Source organism: Chiloscyllium plagiosum, chromosome 13, assembly GCF_004010195.1.
Source record: "Chiloscyllium plagiosum isolate BGI_BamShark_2017 chromosome 13, ASM401019v2, whole genome shotgun sequence".
In the NCBI taxonomy this organism is placed as follows: domain Eukaryota; kingdom Metazoa; phylum Chordata; class Chondrichthyes; order Orectolobiformes; family Hemiscylliidae; genus Chiloscyllium; species Chiloscyllium plagiosum.
In genome coordinates, this window is record NC_057722.1 from 80,743,078 (window position 1) to 80,748,868 (window position 5,791).

The 5,791-nt window shown below is 44.6% G+C and overlaps 1 protein-coding gene across 1 annotated transcript in view; it reads right to left on the minus strand.

Annotated features, from left to right (window-relative positions):
* The window catches only part of LOC122556243 (collagen alpha-5(IV) chain-like), a 277,942-nt gene that overhangs the window by 117,092 nt on the left and 155,059 nt on the right, over window positions 1–5,791 (minus strand). The window lies entirely within an intron of this gene.

The window sequence follows — 5,791 nt, forward strand, 5'->3', positions numbered from 1 at the left end:
GGCCTATCACCCTCACCTTGACCTCCTTCCACCTATCGCATTTCCAACACCCCTCCCACAAGTCCCTCCTCCCTACCTTTTATTTTAGCCTGCTGGACACACTTTTCTCATTCCTGAAGAAGGACTCATGCCCGAAACATCGATTCTCCTGTTCCTTGGATGCTGCCTGACCTGCTGCGCTTTTCCAGCAACACATTTTCAGCTCTGATCTCCAGCAGTCCTCACTTTCTGCTCAAAAATCCACATGATGCCTTGGGGTTGAAGTGTTCCGAGGCAGAAGATGAGGCGTTCTTCCTCCAGGCGTCGGGTGGTGAGGGAGCGGCGATGGAGGCGGCCCAGGACCTGCATTTCCTTGGCAGAGTGGGAGGGTGTGTTGAAATGTTGGACCACAGGGCGGTGGGGTTGATTGGGACAGGTGTCCTGGAGATGTTCTCTGAAGTGCTCCGCGAGAAGGCATCCGATCTCCCCAGGGTAGAGGAGACTGCATCGGGAGCAGTGTGTGTGTGTCTGTGCATATGTATGCTATTTTGGGACTCACCCGTCAAAGACAGCAGTAGTCTTACTGTTGGTGTCCAGTCCAGCTGCCCCAGAGAGGAGGAGGGCGCTGATGGGGGGGTGGACGGGTTGGGGGGGATCATGGGGGATGGGGCGACCGGGTTGGATGGGGTTGGGGGGGTGGATGGGGGCTCGTGCATGGTGTGCTGTTGCCTAGTCTCCTGAACAGGGAGCGGACTTAGCAAGTGCTTGCTGTGTCAATCCCATTGAACTGATTGAGGGTGGGAGGCTTCAGCAATGCTGCAAGTCCCTTACACACAAGTATGTATCTGCTCAGATACAAACCCTGAGACAGAGAGAGGGAGCAAGGTAGGTAGAGCAAGGAAAAAGTTAACTTCAGAAAACTCTGAGCCCCAGAGGAGAGGCATTGAATTGATTAACTGAATAATCAATTATCCGAATGAAATACTGCCCGCCCATCTCGTTCGGATAATCGAAGTTCCTCTGTAGACACTTTTCAACATCACTCTATTTACTTTCCCAAGTTCTCTACCTTCCATGGCCTTGTCCGCAGTATATACTGATGTAAAATATTTGTGTAGTATCTCAGCCACCTCCTGTGGTTGCACACATAGACAGTGTTATTGATCTTTAAGGGACCCCATTCTCTCCCCAGTTACTCTTTTGGTATTAATCTATTTGTAGAATCTCTTCGGATTCTCCTTAACCCTATTTGCCAACGCTAACACGTGCCCCATTTTTGGCTTCCTGATTTCCCTCTTAAGTATATTCCTACTGCCCTTATAGTCTCTACAGATTCATAGAGTCATAGAGATGTACAGCATGGAAACAGACGCTTCGGTCCAACCCGTCCATGCCAATCAGATATCCCAACCCAATCTTGTCCCACCTGCCAGCACCCGGCCCATATCTCTCTAAACTCTTCCTATTCATATACCCACCCAAATGTCTTTTAAATGTTGCAATTGTACCAACCTCCACCACTTTCTCTGGCAGCTCATTCCATTCACGTACCACCCTCTGTGTGAAAAAGTTGCCCCTTAGGTCTCTTTTATATCTTTCCCCTCTCACCCTAAACCTCTGCCCTCTAGTTCTGGACTCCCCGACCCCAGGGAAAAGACTTTGTCTATTTATCCTACCCATGCCCCTCATCATTTTGTAAACCTCTATAAGGTCATCCCTCAGCCTCCGACGCTCCAGGGAAAACAGCCCCAGCCCGTTTAGCCTCTCCCTACAGCTCAGATCCTCCAACCCTGGCAACATCCTTGTAAATCTTTTCTGAACTCGTTCAAGTTTCACAACATCTTTCCGATAGGAAGGAGACCAGAATTGCATGCAATATTCCAACAGTGGCCTAACCAATGTCCTGTACAGCCGCAACATGACCTCCCAACTCCTGTACTCAATACTCTGACCAATAAAGGAAAGCATACAGAACACCTTCTTCACTATCCTATCTACCTGCGACTCCACTTTCAAGGAGCAATGAACCTGCACTCCAACCTCTCTTTGTTCAGCAACACTCTCAGTTTCACTTGATCCCAGCTCTCCATACCTGAAATATGCCTCCTTTTTCTTGACCAGAACCTAAATTATTCTTGTTGTTCAGCGTTCCCTACACCTGCCAGCCTTGTCGTTTGCACTAATAGGAATGTACTGTCTCTGATCTGTCAGCTCACTTTTGAAGGCCTCCCACTTTCGAAGGGTACCTTACCTGTGAATATCTGCCCCCAGGAAACTTTTGAAACTGTTAAGTTTGGATCCTCCAATTTAGAACTTTAACTTCTAGATCATGACTATCCTTTTCCATAACAATTCTAAAACTAATGGAATTTCACTTCAGTGATGATGCTGCTCCTTTAATAAGGTTGTGTTGTCCTTGGTTTTTTTGTTTTACAGAGGAATCATAAACCCAGAGACTCTGGGAGGTCTAGGTTTGAAGGGTGCTTGGGCCAATTTGTTTATAGCTAACAGATACTGCCTCAGGCAAAAAAGGTGTTCAAGGTTAAAAAAACTTATACAATGAAAGGGGAGTGGCCAGTTCTCCCAGCCCAACTTTCTCTGAGTTGGTTTGGTTTTAGCAAGTAATCAGTTGTGTGACAGGTCCATGCTGATCTTCCCTCTCTCTGACGTCTCTCCTGTTAGAACCTGTGTGGGAGTTTTCCTTTTTTTTTGCCAATGGGTGTTTATGGGGATTGTTGCAAGTATTTGGAACAGCATCATTAAGTTGAGACAATCTGTTGAGTTTTTGGATAGATAAAATTATTTTGTATTCTGCTCTCTTTTGTTTGTGTTTCATTCACTAATTTCATAGATAAATTCTGTTTTGTTTAAAACTGAATAGTTTGACCAGCTGCATCACTCCTGGACTACCCACTCTACACTTGCATAAAACAACGAGCAAAGTTAGGGTCCTGGCTACTTTCTTGAAATGTTTTGAGGAGGTCTAGCCTGGTCCATAACATTTGCCTCAAAGTGCTCCCCCATTGACACTCAGTACTTGCCTTGCTTTATTCCCAAGAGAAGGTCAAGTATTGCTCCTTCTCTAGTAGGTATATCCACATCTTGAAAAAGAAAATTTTCTTGGACACACTTAGCAAATTCCCTCCATCCAAACACTACGGCAGTCCACTAAGTTTGAAAAGTTAAACTCCCCTACTATTATAACCTTATTATTCTTACAGATATTTGAAATCTTCCTACATATTTGCTCATCTCTCTTGAACGAAAAAGCAGCCTGTAATTTGGTACAACAATGGTGACTTTGCCTTTACAAAAATGGAGGAAGCTATTTGGTTGCTTGTGACATGCCAAAACTCTGACAACAATTCACCTCATTTTCACTATATGATTGAATCTATCACCAACACACTCGCGAGAAGAGCAATTTGGATCTTAACCACTTTCAGTGTGACATTAGATTAGATTCCCTACAGTGTGGAAACAGGCCTTTCGGCCCAACAAGCCCACACCGACCCTCCAAAGAGCAACCCACCAGATACATTCCCCTACATTTACCCCTAACACTATGGGCAATTTAGAATGGTCAATCCACCTAACCTGCATATCTTTGGACTGTGGGAGGAAACCGGGGCACCCGGAGGAAACCAGATATGGAGAGAATGTGCAAACTCCACATAGACAGTGGCCTGAGGCAGGAATTGAACCTGGATCTTTGGCACTGTGAGGCAGCAGTGCTAACCACTGAGCCACCATTCCGCCCCACCACATGTTGGTTGTTGTGTTGTTTCTAATTTCTAATAATTTTAAATTGATTCCCTCGATCCTTACTCTTTTTCTCCAGAGAAAAAAGATTCTCTCTTACTACTCTGTCCAAACCCATTATACTTTTGAACATTTATATCAGATCTCCTTTCTACCTTATTGTAGCCAACCTGACTCTATTGTATTCTTGTACCAACCCTGGACAAAAGAGCTGAATTCAAGAGTGATGCATGAGGAATTGATCTTAATACCAAGGTAGCATTTAACCAAATGCAGCTTCAAGGAACACTGAGGACCAGGGAGAAAAACTTTCTGCCTGCTGGTTGGAGTCATGCCAATCACAAAGCAAGCTGGTTATGGATATTGGCAGTCAGTCATCTCAGCTCTCGGAGACCTCTGCAGGACTTCCTCAGAGTAATGACTGAACCACAGTCTGCTGCTTCATTAATGAACTTCCCTCCAGCATCAGGTCAGAAATGGGGATGTTTGCTAACTTTTGCACACTGACTTATACTGAACCAGTCTGTGTCCAAATGCAGGAAGATGTGGACCAATTTAGGCCTGGGCTGATAGGTGTCAGTTAAAGTATTTGTGCCACATAAGTGCCAGTCAATGTTATTTCCATCATTGAATTCTGTTCACTAGTCATTGACCAAAAGCTTAATTTGTACCTATTATGGATACAAAGGCAGGTCGGATGCTGGGAATTCAGCAACAGTAACTCACCTCCTCACTCCTCAAAGCCTGTCCACCATCTACAAGGCACAAGTCAGTTGGGTGGAGATAGTGAGGTGCAGATGCTGGAAAGTCAGAGTCGATAAAGTGTGGAGCTGGAAAAGTTACAGCAGGTGATGGAACACTCCTAATTTGTCGAGATGGGTGCAGCTCCAACAATACTTAAGAAGCTTGACACCATGCAGGACAAAGCAAAAGTGAGAACTGCAGATGCTGGAAACCAAAGTTTAGATCAGAGTGGTGCTGGAAAACCACAACAGGTCAGGCAGCATCCAAGGAGCAGGAAAATTGACATTTTGGGCAAAAGCCCTTCATCAGGAATAGAGCTCAAAATGTCAATTTTCCTGCTGCCTGACCTGCTGTGGTTTTCCAGCACCACGCTGATCTAAACCACACAAGATAAAGCAGCCCACTGGAGCACTTATTCATAAACATTCAGTCTTTCCATCACCAGTATATAGTGGCAGCAATGTGTAACATCTATTAGCTGCACTGCAAGTACTTGGCAGTTCATCATTTGCTACATCTTCCAAATGTGTGGCCTCTACCACTGAAAAGGAGAAGAACAGCAGATACATGCATTGCAAAGTTGGGTAGAGTATTTGAGGATTTGAAGGCAGGATGGTAGAATTTGATATTTGTAAAATGATAGAGGGAATGAGTGTGTGGTCCCTTTAAAAGATGATTTTTTTTCAATGCTTAGAGATTTAAAAATGAGTGTCTGTGGGCAGCAGCTTGCGAATTGCAGGCGCTTGAATGGAAACACTTGTCTTAAAAAGATTATACTGTTAGCAGGCAAAGCATCATTTTTATGATGATTTAAATTTAGCCAATTAATTCAACCAGGCATTTGGAGACTGAAGACCAATTACATTTAAATCTGATGGTTTTGACAATCTAGAACCAATCCTATTGTAAGAAATTAATCGGTCATCAAGAGTATAAAAAAAATTGGCAGAGAGCAAACAGCCATCTGAACAGGTTAGCTCTCAGAGAAACCAGCACCTGACTAAAGGTACAGTGGCACTGTTAGCTCAAATTCCTGACACAAGAATTTGATGGAGAGAGACATTCCTGAAAGAGGATCATTTTGGAGATCATCAGAGCATTTTGGAAGCTGATTCCTGGCTATAATTTTGAGAGGAGAAAGTGAGGACTGCAGATGCTGGAGATCAGAGCTGAAAATGTGTTGCTGGAAAAGCGCAGCAGGTCAGGCAGCATCCCAGGAGCAGGAAAATCGACGTTTCGGGCATGAGCCCTTCTTCAGGAATGAGGAGAGTGTGCCAAGCAGGCTAAGATAAAAGGTAGGGAGGAG